The sequence below is a fragment of the Leopardus geoffroyi genome, chromosome B1, assembly GCF_018350155.1.
Source record: "Leopardus geoffroyi isolate Oge1 chromosome B1, O.geoffroyi_Oge1_pat1.0, whole genome shotgun sequence".
Lineage (NCBI taxonomy): Eukaryota > Metazoa > Chordata > Mammalia > Carnivora > Felidae > Leopardus > Leopardus geoffroyi.
This window is the reverse complement of record NC_059327.1, coordinates 154,491,219-154,507,791: the sequence shown is the minus strand read 5'-3', so window position 1 is coordinate 154,507,791 and position 16,573 is coordinate 154,491,219. Positions and strand designations below refer to the sequence as shown.

At 35.1% G+C, this 16,573-nt stretch overlaps 1 pseudogene; it reads right to left on the bottom strand.

Annotated features, from left to right (window-relative positions):
- Nucleotides 1-1,391: 1,391 nt before the first annotated feature.
- Nucleotides 1,392-2,385, bottom strand: LOC123595926 (annotated as a pseudogene).
- Nucleotides 2,386-16,573: the final 14,188 nt, after the last annotated feature.

Here is a 16,573-nt window from a genome sequence, read left to right as displayed (position 1 = left end):
AGTTTTTTTTGTGGTTGTAGGACTGAGAGTTCTTAGCTTCCAGATGCTGCCTGCAATCTTTGGTTCTATCTTTAAAGGTAGCAATGTTGGGTTGAGTCCCTCTCAGACTGAATCACTTCTACCTCTTTCTTCTTATCATCACATTTCTTTAACATTTTGCCTTTTTTCCCCTCTCTTTATGAGACAGTGATTAGATTGGGCCCACCCAGATAATTCAGGATAACCTCCTTATTATATTAGGTCAACACAGATAATACAGGATAATTTTCCTATTTTAAGATTCTTAACCTTAAACACAACTGCAAAATACCTTTTACCAAATAAAGTAATATATTCACAGTCCCTGGTAGTTAAAACATGGTGATCTTTAGGGGAACATTATTCTGCCTATTTATTTCCTAAATTATTATAGTAAGACTGGAAATCTAGTAGAGTTAATTCTTCTATTTTTCATTATTAGAAAGTTCTTTCCTGTTCTTAAATTGTAAAATAAATTTGTTTAGTTCTATAAAAAAATATGCTGGTCTTTTGTTTAGGATTACATTAAATCTATAGGTCAATTTTAGAAGAATTGGTATTTTACCATGTTGAGACATAATCATAAACATATTTTTTTTTATCTTTTCCAGGCTTTTTTAAATTTTTTCTTTAGTTACTCTGAACAAAGTTTCTAGTTGCCTTTAGAGATTGTGTTTTGTTTAATTTATTCCTAAGGATTTCATATATTTTTATTCCATTGTACAATATTTTTTTCAATAAATTAGTTTTAACTCTGATTTCATACTGAAGATCTGTAAACTGTCATTAAAGGTTGCTGTCATTCCAGTTGAAAAACTCTTTGTTCTTAGTGCATTTATATATACAGCTTTACCTAACCTATTTGGGGACTTTACTGTCTTTTTCATTAGGTTAATAGCTCAATGATATTGCTTTACATGAGTATTTAACCAAATTATGTCTCTAGTTTCCTGAAATCAGGAATACAATATGTTCAAGGTGATTTCAGTGACAGGTTTATGTACTAAGAATATCATTCTAGGTCCATAATTTAATGAGTAGATTATAAGGAAGAGGGCGCATCATGAAAAATGTGACATCATCACCACTATTACTACCCCGATGTAAGTAATTCATTTTAAATTTTATGTATGTATGTATGTATGTATGTATGTATGTATGTATTTATTTACGCTAGGTACAGTGTAATTTATTGTTGGTACATACAAGATAGGGCTCTCCAAACCCCTCCCCTTCTTTAGGGAGACTGGGATGGAAACTATAGAGGTCAGGATATTTTCAGTGTATTGAATGAGTTGGGGCAAGGATTCCACAGCAGCTGAGGGTCTCTCTCTTCTTCTTGCTCTCAGTGAGGCTGGTGGTCTAGGGGTTTCTTACTCTTTGGAGGCCATGTTGACAATAAGGTTCACCATCCAGTTGCTATAACCAAATGCATTGTTATGACAGGAAATGAGCTTGACAGTGTGGTCATTGAGAGCAATGCCAGCCCCAGTGTCGAAGGTGGAAGAGGGGGTGTCACTGTTAAACTCTCAAAGAGAACCTGATCTTCAGTGTAGCCCAGGATGCTCTTGAGGAGGCCCTCCAATACCTGCTTCACCACTTTCTTGATGTCATCGGATTTAGCAGCTTTCTCCAGAAAGCAGGTCGGATCCACAACTGAGCTATTGGGGGTGGGTACAGGGAAGGCCATGCCATTGAGCTTCCCATTCAACTCAGGAGTGACCTTGCCTACAGCCTTGATGACACCAGCAGAATCAGGGATTGTGTTCTGGGCAGCCTCTCAACCATCACGCCACAGCATCCCGAAGGGGCCATCCATGGTCTTCTGGGTGGCAGTAATGGCATGGACTGTGGTCATGAGTCCATCCACAATGCCAAATTTGTCATGTATGTCCTTGGCCAGAGGGGCCAAACAGTTGGTGGTGCAGGAGAGATTCTTCATAATCTTGAGGGAGCTGTCAGAATTCTCATGGTTCATGCCCTTACAAACAGTGCATCAGCCAAAGAGGCAGAGATGATGGCCCTCTTGACCCCACCCTCAAGTGAGCCCCAGCCTCTTCTATAGTGGTGAAGACCCCAGTAGACTCAACATCATACTCAGCACCAGTATCATCTCATTAAACATTGGTTCAATCTTGCTTCTGGAAGATGCTAATGGGTTTTCCATTGATGACAAATTCCCCCTTTCCAGCCTTGACTATGCTGTTGTATTTGCCACTGGTGAAATCATACTGGAATATGTAATCATGATGTTCAGATCAAGAAAGGGTCATTGATGGTGACAATGTCCAACTTGCCAGAGTTAAAAGCAGCCTTGGTGACCAGGCTCTCAATATGGCCAAATCCGTTTACTCTGACCTTTACCATCTTGTCTCAGGGATATGACTGGCACTGCACCAGAAGATGCTGCTGTCTGTCAAACAGGGAGGAGCAGAGAGACTCATTTCAAATTTTAATTAATACTCCAGTCTCTAAGCATTACATTTCTGTCTAAAATAACTAACATCTTTCTAAATAATGAGGCTGTTCAAGTGGTTTCAAATTTTCATGACAAATACAGTAAAATCTATTTTCTTAAGTTAGTCATTTAAGATTAAGAAAATATATAGCTTTAGGGGTGCCTGAGTGGTTCAGTCCGGTAAGTGTTTGACTTTTGCTCAGGTCATGATCTCATGGCTCCTGAGTTGCAGCCCACCTCCGGCTTTGAGCTGTCAGCACCTGCTTTGGATTCTTTGTTTCCCTCTCTCTCTCTGCACCTCCCACCCTCCCCTGCATGCTCATGCACACACAAGCTTGCTCTCGCTCTCTCTTCCTCTCTCAAAAATAAACTTTAAAACAATTTTTCAAAAAGGAAAATATATGACTTTAAACATTTCTCACAGTTCTCTTTCACCAACTTTTTCTTATCCATGGATCTTCTCAAGACACTAAACTTCCATTCAAAACAATCTCCTATGAAATCCTCTAATAATCGAGCAACTTCTTGCCTATATGCCTTTTCTATGTTATTTACTCTAGCTAGAATCCTTTGGTCATTCAGCAAAATCTCAACGAATCTTCAATGTCTCGTTAAGTGCATCCTCCTTTACTCACCTTTACAGTCAGAATGAAGCAATTCTGTTTTGTACTCCCTCTCAACCTAATTTTGGCTTTAGTTTGTTAAAACTGTAAACTTCTTAAGGATGAAGATTGTTTCTTACTCAACTTTTCATTCTCTGGGAACAGCAGGTATGCCTTGTGTGTAGTAGGAATTCACTCTTCTTTTTTTTTTTTTTTAAACAAATCAAGCTTTATGTGTATAACATACATTGATTTATAAATTTGGATATGTTTAGCTGAATGCAAGAAATTAAAATGTCTAAATGGTTGTTTTAGATTTCAGTCATCATAGTTATCATATATAAACTAGACATAGATCAACTTCTATGTTATGCTCAATAAAACAATCTGTGCCTTTTATTCTCATGTCTTTGAACTTGAATTCTGTCAGATTTCAGAGAATAAAGAGATTTAGATCTGTCGGTTCTGGGACCTCTATGAAACATTTGTTTCTTTAAGAAATATGTCTGTGGTTTAGCTGAAGCTAATCTCTCCAGGCCTAAAAAGTACACTGAGCCAGTTTGAAAGGGTCAGGGATAAGAAGTGTAGCCATCCTAAATCCAATATTTGATGAAGAGTCCTAAATAGAGATGCCCCCCCATCAGTTTTAAGTGTTCCTTTTCCCCTGCATTATGTAAATGCAAAGCAGATCCCAGTGTGGTATCTTTTCAAAGTGAAGAGAATGCATATCTGAGATACATCACTACGCTAAAAAGAAATAAAATAAATTCCATGGAATCCAAGGAGAGTACAGGTCTTATATCCTACAGATGAGTTGGAAAGGTAGATAAACATGAATTTCTGCATTTGAATATCTGAAGCCTTTTATAACATTACATCTTGCTCTCAACACCCAGTTCTTTTTTTGAAAATACTTCTAATATTGTATTTAACAAAAATGTACTCTGAACAACTATATTGCTAAGAGAGATTGGCATGTTAAATAGTATTTCCAAGTATAATTTTGTAGAGAGAAATAAGTTGCAAAAGGCAATTCAGTGAACTGGTAAAATATTTGGAAATACCTAGTAATGTTGCATAAGTGGCTATTGTTAATTCTAATGGAATTAGTGTCCAATGTAATTCTACTTTGGAATCCAATTCCAAAGTAGATTAATATACTTTATTTTTCCCTTCTTTTGGAAATGTTATCATTCTGGTGTTTGCTGTTTATAAATGTTGGAATAGGGGCATTTTTTTCTGTTTCTTCTATTTTGGGCAATATTCATGGAAACTATATCTTTACCTCTTTAGTTTGGAATCAGGAATTATCTAATTTATTATGTTTATTAGAAAGCAATTGCTTTTGAATTCATATCACATATCAGGCACTATTCTAAATTTTTTGACACATTAGTGAACAACAAAAACAAAAAAAACGGCAAAGTAAATTTAATTACTTGTAATCTACAGTCTAGGAAGGAGATATAGATAAAAATCAATAAATATAATAAATAGGTATATTGTATGTTAAAAGGAGATTATTGCTATAAAAAAGAAAAATAATAGACCAACTTAAGAGGGATAATAGATGCCAAGGGTGGTAAAGTATAATACCCACCCTTAATGTCCAATAATTATGAAAGTGAGTTTTTTAACTCAGGGTAAGCACTGATAAGGTAAATTTTGAGCAAAATATTGAAGAATGTGATTGATTTGTTCATGTTGGTTTATGGGAAAAACCTAATAAAGGGGATTTCATGACATCACACAACTTGCTATTTAAAAAACTATATATTTGAAGGGAAGTGTGTTGCTTATGACAAAACAAGACTCTAAAGTGAAGCTCCTGTATTTTCTATCCTGAGAGTATATTAAGTACCAGGAGATTTGCTTGGATTCTACTTTCCAATCTCATAAGGTAAATATTACTATTCAAGGTAGATATTACTATTCTTTCTTAAAGATGAGAAAATTAGTTTTAGAGAAATTTAAAACAGTTTAATCACTCATTACTAGTAAGTATTGGGACTAGGATTCCAATAAATTCATATGTGTGTGTGTGTGTGTGTCTGTGTGTGTGTGTGTGTGTGTGTGTGAGTTCATTTAAACATTAACAGTCTTTTTGTTATGCAAACTTTTATTTATATAAAATCCCATGAATATAGCTTGTTTTTCTGACCGCTGGTTGTAAGTAAGTTTTTGCATGACAAGTTCACATTCTGTTTTTAGTAGTTTTAAAATTCATTAATGGGAAGCTAGCCAATGGAATTTTACTCATATCATCTTGTATAATTAGAGTTCAGAGTCATTGTTATTTATTTCCATACCTATATGAATTAAAATATGCCATAGCTTTGAAACAAAATCTTATATTTGCATCTCTGTGTATTTTAACTTGGTAAGACTGAAAACATTAATACATTTGATCATGTTAGTCATTTTGGTAATTTACTTGAAACCAATCACCGTGTTATGTTTTCCAGTTGCCTATAGTTATAGAAAATCTGAGGTGTTTCCAATTTGTACAGTTAATTGATCACCTATAATACATTGGGGTATAGGTCCCTTCAGTTTGGCTCATGCAAGCCATTCCCGTCCTCTCAATTTATTTTTATACACTACATAAATGGTGTATTTTACATGGTTGTGCTTTGATTCTACTTCAAGTTCTTTGTATTTTAACTTTCCCAGAGAGCAGTTGGTCCCCACTACAATAGATAGCTAATGGTATCTTTTAAGTAAATTTTATTTTAACCAGGTAAACTCCCAGAAATATGCAATCATATTTCTATCTTTGATAAAATTACATTTTACCAAATAAAAAGCTAACTATAATATGTTTAGTATATATTTGTTTAGGCAGCAAAAATTTTCAGTTGTATCATATTCTTTTTATGTATAGTGGAACACAGATTCATCTAATATAAGTTGGATCTTTTGGGGGTCTGGGGTAGAGGGAATGAAAGGAAATTTAAGCTGTCTTAATTAATATCATGAAGGATCCAATAACTCATGCTTTTTCAATTTTTTACTGGGTATCTTAGATAGTGACAACAGTAGGTGACTACTTTATCAGATTAAATGTTAAATGTTGCAAATTTAAATATTTGTTTATGGTAAAGGAAAATTCACTCTCTGTTTTTTATTTGTCATCCATCAGCCCCAACTAATTCTAATTCTAATTCTACCAAAAGAAGTAGGAAAATATTGATACATATTTTCTATGTATCTAATTATATTTCTCTTTAACAAGTATATTCCAATAGCAAAGAATCATTAAAGCATTGATTCCTCTCCATTGTGTTCTATTCGGTGTTTTAAATAACAGCTTCAGATGAAGATATGGTTAGCTTAAAATTTACAAGTACTTTTGGCACTTGGGGAAACTGCCGCAAATCCTTCCCTTTCTTTTTTGTAATTTAAATTTGAGTTAGTTAATATATAGTGCTATATTGGTTTCAGGAGTAGAATTCAATGATTTATCACTTATATACAACACCCAGTGCTTATCACAAGTGTTCTCCCTAATATCTATCACCCATCTAGCCCACCTCCCACCCACCATCCTCCATCAATCCTCAGTTTGTTTTCTGTTAAGAGTTTCTTGTGGTTTGTTTCACTCTCTTCTCTTACCCCACCCTTTGCCATATGCTCATCATTTTTTTTTTCTTAAATTCCACATATGAGTGAAATCATATGGAATTTGTTTTTCTCTGATTCACTTCTTTCACTTAGCATAATACATTCTGGCTCTATCCACATCATTGTAAGTGGAAGGGTTTCATTATTTTTGATGGATGAGTAATATTCCATTGTATGTATACATATATATCCATTTTCTTAATCCATTCATCAGTCAATGGACATTTGGGCTCTCTCGGTAGTTTGGCTATTGTTGATAATGCTGCTATAAACATCAGGGTGCACGTACCCTTTTGAATCTGTATTTTTGTATCCTTTGAGTAAATACTGAGTAGTGCAATTGCTGGGTCATAGGGTAGTTCTATTTCTAGTTTTTTGAGGAGGCTCCATACTGTTCTCCAGAGTGGCTATACCAGTTTGTATTCCCACTAGCAGTGCACAAGGGTTTCCCTTTCTCCTCATCCTCATTAACACCTGTTGTTTCTTGTGTTGTTAATTATAGCCATTCTGTCAGGTGTGAGGTGGTATCTCACCAAGGTTTTTACTTGTATTTTCCTGATATTGGGTGATGTTGAGCATCTTTCATGTGTCTGTTAGCCATCTGGATGTCTTTGGGAAAATGTCTATTCATGTCTTCTGCCCATTTCTTAACTGGGCTGTTTGGTTTTTGGGTGTTGAGTTTGCTATCAAAGTACCACCAGCATCCTTTGAGGAGCTAGAACAAACAACCCTAAAATTTTTATGGAACCAGAAAACACCCCTAATAGCCAAAAAATGCTGAAAAAGAAAAACAAAACTGGAGGCATCATGATTCCAGATGTCAAGCTATATTACAAAGCTGTAGTCATCAGGATAGTATGGTATTGGCACAAAAACAAATACATAGATCAATGGAAGAGAATAGAAAGCCCAGAAATTGACCCACAACTATATGGTCAACTAATCTTCAACATAGCAGGAAAGATTATCCAATGGCAAAAAGTCTCTTCTACAAATGGTATTGGGAAAACTGGATGGCAGCATGCAGAAGAATGGAACTAGACCAGTTTCTTACACTATACACAAAAATAAATTCAAAATGGATCAAAGACCTTACTGTGAGATGGAAAAAGCCATCAAAATCCTAAAGGAGAACACAGGCAGCAACCTCTTTGACCTCAGATGGAGCAACTTCTTACTAGACATGTCGCAGAAGGTCAGGGAAACAAAAGCAAACATGAACTATTGAGAATTTATCAAGGTAAAAAGCTTCTCCACAGTGAAGGAAACAATCAACAAAAGTCGAAGGCAGCCTGTGGAATGGAAGAAGATAAAGGGTTCGTATCCAAAATATATAAAGAACTTATCAAACTCTTCTTACATTTCTGACTTAAACAAAACAAAACAAAACAAAAACAAAAAAAGCCAAAACTCTAGAAACTTGTTGATTTTCAGATTGCAATTACTTCTATTAAAGCCATTCTCTCAGTAATCATTCTCTTCCTAGTTCAGACTTTTGATAGGGGTTTGTGATTCACTTCCCCTATGCCTTTCATACTAAGAGTGACCAGATGTCATGAAATGCCTTTCCTTCACATCCTCCCAATGAAACTTGTATTCTATCATAGATTTATGTTTGGTTGAATGGTACCTTCATCCACCACTTTCTCTATAAATAATCTGGAAGCATTCATTATGTCTAACATTTAATTGGTTATATATTATATAAATTCCCCCTTTTGTGTTTTCCCTATCTATTTAATTTTCTCCCCTCTCTTCTATACTTCTAAAATAGACTCTGAACTCTCTCTCTCTTAAAATCCCTCCAATTTCTCTATATTACTGCTGATATGAAATTTCAAAATCCAAGTCTTATTTTGTTATGGCCCTGCTTAAATTTCATTTGTATTATACTACCTGTAAACTAAACTAACTAACTAACTAACTAACTAACTAACTAAATAAATAAATAAAATACCTTGCATTGGCATTTAGGTCTTTCCATGGTCTAGATCTGGCTATGTATCAAGTCTCATCCTGTCACTATGAGACACATCCTATATAGTGATATTTTCTTAAATATGTTGTGTTGTAATTCTTTCTTGAAATATAATTTCCCTTCTATTAGACCTTAAAGTTACTGAAGAATTGAATTTTATTCCACTTTTCTTTGGATCCAGGTGTTTCATTCAGGGCCTGACACATTCTTGTTTTGACATTGTGAATTTTCTTCTTCTTTTAAATATTATATATTTTGACTTAAGAAGTATTTCTAAAGGTCGCTGTAGTTGAACAGATTATTGGATAAAGGAAAATGAGCCATGATATGAGAATCAGAGGGGCTGGATCATTATTGCAGCCCTACTGCCTGCATGACTGTATAAACCCCAGGTTCATTATGCATAGATAGGAATAATCCTACACTGCCTACTTTCAGGTTGTGAGGATCACAAATAATGACATTTGTAAAGATACTTTATGCCTGGTAAAGTTACATAAAAATAAGATGTATTACTGCTATTAAAACTAGGTGAAAATACTGAAATCTATTTTACCTTCTCAGTAAACACAGTAATACAAATGACAATAGGGTTGTTTAAACAAGAGTGTTACTGAAATATATTCCTTCTCTGAAAGAAGCTTTCTGCCTTATGATGCTTCTGATTCCTTTTTCTATGTTCTCATGGAGATGGCTCTGTGTGTGTGTGTGTGTGTGTGTGTGTGTGTGTGATAACTTACTATGATAGGGCACAGGTATGAATTTCTCCTGTATACTACCCAAGGATTTGATAAAACTATGCTCATTTGATTTATGATTTACATACATAGAACCAAAATTTAATCATTTTTAAGACTCCCTTATTATTTCTTCCATAGAAATACATCATATAAAATAGTAAATTAAAATTCTATGAAGTGAAAATTTCAAGATCAGGGTGCCGATTCATTTAAAAAAAAAACTCAATGACAAACAAATCAGGGGAAAAGGACTAAAACAATTTTTTTGTGAATTATGTAAGTTTCTAAAAAGCAAAGATTCAAAAAGTTCTTGCCTCTCAGATACTTTTTTTTTTTAAGGGGAAGCAGGTGGGGAGGACAGATTGAGACATTGATGGATGTCTTAATCCAGAAAGCAGGTTTCTGAGTCCTGAATATATCTTGCCAATTATCAACAGTAGCTTTGCCTTCACGCTCAGTCCATTGCTTTAGTGTGGAAACAGACCCAACAAGTGATGTTGGTGTTGCCTGGGGACACTGACATGACCCAGGAAGTGTTGTCTGTGAGAAAGTGACAGTGGTACTACCTGTAGCAGTAATGATTAATTGCTGTGAGGTCTGAGTGAAAGCATTTATCAGAATGTTAAACCTTTGAGATCAATTTTGGGGGCAGAAGAAGACACTGTTACAATAATCACTTCCTATTTTCTCCCATTCTGCTTTCATTTTATGATTCGATCCCATAAATTCATCTTGTATGCGCTAATATAAAGCAACAGTAGTTCTTCATCTAATATTTTGCAAATACTCAATCCTTTTTCCTTCCTAATTTTCAAAACAACGTCCTTAGTATTTACACATGTATAGAGTTAAAATGATTACAATTTGATTTAGTGACATTGTGTTCATTTTAGTCACAATTTTACTATTTTTTTAAGAGTGATGTAGAGCTGGTCAATTTTATATCCCTTTCAAATCTCCTTATTCTTTCCCTTTTTGAGCCTCATTTTATAAATTAAACAGAAAACAAAACAAAAACATGTAAAAGAGGCCCCAGAGACGCACTGGGAAACCTCTAAACGGTGGCGAGGCAGGGCGGGGCGCGTCCCCTGTGTGCAGAGCGGACTCTGGGCACGCTCTCGGCTTGGGTCCTGCAGGTGCTGGTGTTGTTAGTGTCCCACCCCAGTAAAGAGCTGCCGGGCCTGGGTGCTCATGGGGGAACCTGGGAGAGACGGTATAAAATCCAGTCTTCGGATGCAGAGACTCAGGAGCTGCTGAACACAACACTCGAGGATCCAGGCGCTGTGGACTTGTATAAAGTGGCCAATGTGACTGTGAACCATTCTCAGCAGAACTGCGTGTTCAGTAAAGAAGAGGAACCCATGTGCTATGCCATCATTCAGGCCAAGAGCAAGCAAGCAGGCCCACCGGTGGGGACTCAACTGGCTGCATTAGGAGTACCAGGCTCAGGAGCAGCTGTGAGCCGCCGTGGGTCGGCTGTGTCACCTTCATCTGCAAATCTCCCTTGGTCCTTTCCTGAGCACCTTCCTTTCCGGATTCAGAGACTGGGGAAGACACCAAACAGACTCTGCCCCCAGCGTTTCATCAGCTTCTCCCGCATAACTTCCCACCTGGGCCAGGCAGAGAAAGGTAGCTTCTAACAACCTCTGCACTGTGTAACCGCTGGTGCAATAGCCATCTTGGTGCCTCAGTTTTCCCCATCTTTAAAATGGGCCATAGCTACTGGTGGGATACTTTGGCACGTCAAGGAGCAGAACACAAATCACCTCTGAAACTGCTTTTTGTGCACTTTGTCCAAGGACCACTTCAGAATCAAACCTATTTCCAGTGGGTTTTAATAAATAGCAGTATCACATCACCAGCGACACCAGTTCAGGGTGCGAATTTTCTAATAAACCTTTTCTACTATTAAAAATATGTAAGAAAACAAAGGAATTACTTAGTGAAAGATTGTTGAAGTCAAATCCATGTCTGAAAATATTATTGTCGAATTTAATTACAAGTTGCTTTTGGAAAAGGAATCAATATTGGTATTTTTATTCTCTTCCACTTACTATTCTGACTCACCTTTGGCAATATCAAAAATATTAACCTGTTAATGAGCACTTGTTACCTGAGTCTGCACTAGAAGCTTTATAGGCAATTTCATATTTAATTTCACAACTATGCTGTAGATGATAGCATTGAGGCCCAGAATGACTAATTTTCCCTTATTCACACAGTTCATCTAACTAATGGAACAGGAAATTTCATTAAGATCTGTCTGACTCTAAAATCAGTGCTTTTTTTGTATTACTAAACAGAGCCTCTCCAGTATTAGCTTCTAAAAATCATTTTCTATATTAGTACTCTATTTTGTACTTTGTGAGATTTTTCAAACGACTTTCCTCTTTCATTTTTCTCCAAAGATACTTAATGCAGGGAATGTTAGGGCACATTAGGCGACCAGACAAAAGAAAGAGGTCTGGGATCTGAGACTCACATTTCAATCATGACTCAACAGATCTTAGACGGTGAAGCCACTCGCACAACCCCAGCACTCTGAGCCTTCATTTTCATACATATAAATTGAAGATAATAAACCAGATCTTTCCTCAGGATTCAGTGAGATAATATGTAAAATATTAACGGCATGTAACACGGTGCTTCACAAACTGGCCTACTTAATAAGTCTATTATTATATGACATTTGATATAACATTTGGATTTTTTTACTTAAGTACAATTTTTTGGAGAGGAGCTACTAAATATAAGACGTGTATATCCTAGAAATCAACAATCATTTTACCACAAACAATGTAGAAACTCGTATACATGTGCATGAGAAAACATCTACAAAAATTGTAGTTTTAACATAGTTTGTAATGGAAAAATATTGGAATCAACCAAAATGTCCATCAACTGGACATTGAATAAATAATTGTGAGGTGATCAGCATCAACATAGACTAATCTTGCAAAACATGAGTGAAAAAAAGTAAATTGCCAAAGGATACTTAGGTCCGATACAATTTATACAAAGTTTAAAAAGTATGAAATACAATGCTAAATGTTGTTTACAGATACATACCTCAATAGTTTAGATATTAAAACATTTGTATGAATGATGTACACCAAAATATATGTGTATGATTTTGTAAGGGCCTTTCAAATCACTGACATGTTTTTTTCCTCCTTGATAACATTTTTTTTATTCAGAGATTTCTGAAAGTGGTTGTAACATAAGAGAGCCTCTGGGAAAAAAGAGAAACTTGTTCCCAGTATTGAGACATAAATGACAGGACCAGTGAGTAGAGGTCCCTGGATAGAAAAGCATGACGGTGAATAACTTCTGTCCTTATTAAATGCAGTAATTTCCAGAAAGAAAGCCATTACTTTACAGATTATACATGCAAGCCCTTTAAATTTTGATAACTTATGTGTATTTTAGTTTAGCTAAGAGGCACATGTTTTTTGCTGATTTTAACACATCAGTTAATTTGGTATTGCACGGACACAGTTTTATGAAGCATAGAGAGATTTTTCTGAATAATATCACATTGTCTATTTTTACTTCTAAAAATGTATTAAGATTACAGTGATACAACGTTTGAATGGTCACTAGTGGGACACAGCCAGTCATGTGTTGGTAATTGTTTAACAACCAGTTCTTTGGAATAGACATATACACACACATACCCCTCCTGACACAGAAAACCACAGAGCCTTATTTTTATTTTTCTGGTTTAGTAGTCTTTCTGCTTTTTCTTTTCTCCACTCAAATTCACAGTTTACAAAGCCACAGCATTTCATTCTCAAATGCAATTTAAAAGCACTCAATGATTTTCAAGGATTTTCTACCACTTACAAAGCACTCTACGTAACATTCAAGGGTGGCCATGATGTGCCCTCTGACTATTTCCCAGACACATCTTCAGTCATGCTGTGACTTGCATTTTATGTTTCTGAGGCCCATATTAATTTGGTTTCCCGCAGGTACAACAAGGCAACATGTTTTTAGCATTTGCTCTCCTTTTTTTTTTCAAATTCTTATTTAAATTTCAGTTAGTTAACATACAATATAATATTAGTTTCAGGTGTACGATATAGTGCCTCATACATTACTGCCTTTTATTTCTGGAATATTCTCTTCTGAATCTAAATAAACAGTCCTTGCTCTCTCTGAATCTAAATAAGCAATCCTTGCTCACCTACAAAAATTCAGCCTGTCACTTCCTTTGGGAAGTTTTTTTCTGACCAACTTCGTCTGGAATAGCTGTCCTCTCCTGTTCACGTACTCTGCACACATTTGTGATCATTGCATTTATCTCCTCCCCTAGGATGGATGTTCCTTGAAATTACATCATGAGACTTATCGTCAGAATTAAACCCTGTAACTAAATAGGTCACGCGTTCAATTGATATTTATTTAAAAGATAAGTAAATGGAAAAAGTCAAATATACCAAAGAAAAGTTTTCCGATATTTCCCACTGGAGCAGAAGGTCTATATACATTATAAGTGTTTGGAAATTTTGAGGAAAATGGGAATAATATGGTCACCGTTTTCATTTTGTATACTTTAATATTCTCTTAAGAAGTAAGAGAAACTAAAGTAGTTGCCTCAACCATAAATTACTTTGGTAAGTTTCAACACATATACACTTAAAAGCAACTTTAGAAAGCTTCTTACACATTGAGTAATATTTCTAGGGATATGCTTTTTTCAGACAAGCACATTCAGTGTTGAGAGGTGAAGACTTTGTTACAACCATGATTTTAGAACTCAGATCTTTTATCCTGAGCAGTAAATCCACTAAGGATTCATTTTATGCTCACCAATGATTCAAGAAACTGACACACAACTGCCCATGTTGAACAAATCACTTTTTTTTTTCTGGTCAATTAAACATTTTGATAACTTTTGACTAGGAGAACTCCATTCCATTGTTGAGGCCAAACATTCCATTCCTATTCATATGTTTTTGCTTTTCAAAATATTAGTTCCTGACCTTAGACATAATAAGTCAATAGGCAATAGTAATAGTCAATAACAGGTACCATTAAAAAATTACGAGACACTTGAGGACAGAATTGTTTTAAAGATTATTTTTCCAATGGGTTTCTTAAGCGATTCTCCAAATTTGATACTCATGTCAGTGAAGTATTTTGTAACAACCCAATTTAAAATCTGCAGCAGTGCTTTCGATGTCTGCTGTAAATCTAATGTACTTTCAATCAACAGATAACATGGGATTTTAATAAAGAAATATTTATTATAATCAAAAAATTTTATATCAGAAAAAATACCCTAAAGCTAGTCTATTTCTTTGTGTTATCTGGAATTGTATGCCATAATTCTGACATGTGGGGTTATCACATCAAATAAAAGCATAAAGCATTTTCACTTCTCCAGTTTAATTGGAAAAATCTTATTTCAAAAAGGAGATGTGGCTGAATGCTTATTAAATGGCTTTAAACATACATTATTTTCTAAGATTTTGTAAGTAGATCTCTGGAATGTTAAGTTCAGGGTTTGTTTATTTTACATGCTTGGATAACTAGTAAAATTAGGCACTTAACTTATCAATGCTTAATAATTATGGTACAGGATGCTTTCCTCATTGTGTGTATACATACTATACTTGAGCATATCCTTCTGTAATTAAAGATTATTAGGCATTTTCCCTTTATGATCTTATTATAAAAGTATTTGTAGTTTATTATGTTAGTGTAATTTATCTAGGAAAATAATAATCACAATTTTAAGTTATAAAAACAATATTAACATGATACAAAATAATTTTTATATAGAAAATAATTTATTAAAAATAACATGGAAAGACAATTTAATATTGTTCCTGATGCCGGACTGGAAGAAAGCTTAAAAATTGCCAAGTTATTCCTTACTTACTGCCGATCAGGGGTATTAGAATATAAACATGAGCAAGGCATGATCCTCTTCTTAAAATTGTAAAGACATATTCCCATATTCATATAAAACGAATAACGGTATGCCCTGTGTTGATGAAACACACACACAGCCACATGCATACAGGTACACATAGAATAGTTCCAATTCAGGGGAATGAAAATGAGGAAGAGTCATGGATGCAGTGGATTTAAGGGAAGTTGGGTTTGTGGAAGCAGTAAAGATAGTAAGAGAGAGGCAGAAGGAATTAAAATAGCACAGGCCCTAAGGTTGGAAAACGCACACCATATCCACTTAAAAGTCTCTCAATGACCAATGCATAGAAGTCATTTTTCTGGGGGAAGATCACGTGGAAAGGACAATTTAGATATGAAAATAGTAAGCCATGATTGTCATGGTGAGTCATCTGCACATTATCTGTAGCTGAGGGGAGGACATAAAGCTTTTTGAGCACTGACTTAATGAGATTTACTCTCTCTCTCTGGTAATGGCATCCAGGCTGAATTCGAACAGCAATCAAATAGGTATATACTGTTGGCAAAATATTGTTGTCTATTCAGTGCCAAGCATATATATTAGTGTATTTATTATATGTTTTGTATAAAGTACAGGAAGAAATATTAGAATGTATTCATTTAACTTTTTACCTAAATCATGAGAAGATTTAGTTTTTACAATTTAATACATTGGAATTCTCACTCATTTCATAGTGTGTGTGTTCTCAGGGAGGCAGAGGCTTTGTTACTTGGCTTTCACTGGCATAAGCTTTCAGCTTATTCAATACACTCAATAACCTCAATATGGTTAGTGTTATAATAAAACATATTTGAATTATAAAATTTTATTATATTTTATATCAAGATAAGTTATCACAACAACCTTATACAGCCCAACATTTTACTAGTTACCTCCATGTAATCTCTAAAAGATAAGTTGTCAAAGTTAAAGATGAATTGTGTGTTTTTCTTTTACAAAAAAAACAAAAAAAAAACAAAAAAAACCATTACTCTGAATTTGTTGACATTTTGTTGAATGACAAATGACTGTCAATAATAAGCTATTGATGAGCTGTTATAAAATTGAAACTACAGGGGTGCCTGGGTGGCTCAGTCGGTTAAGGGTCCGACTTCGGCTCAGGTCATGATCTCGCGGTTCGTGAGTTCAAGCCCCGCGTTGGGCTCTGTGCTGGTGGCTCAGAGCCTGGAGCCTGTTTCAGATTCTGTGTCTCCCTGTCTCTCTGACCCT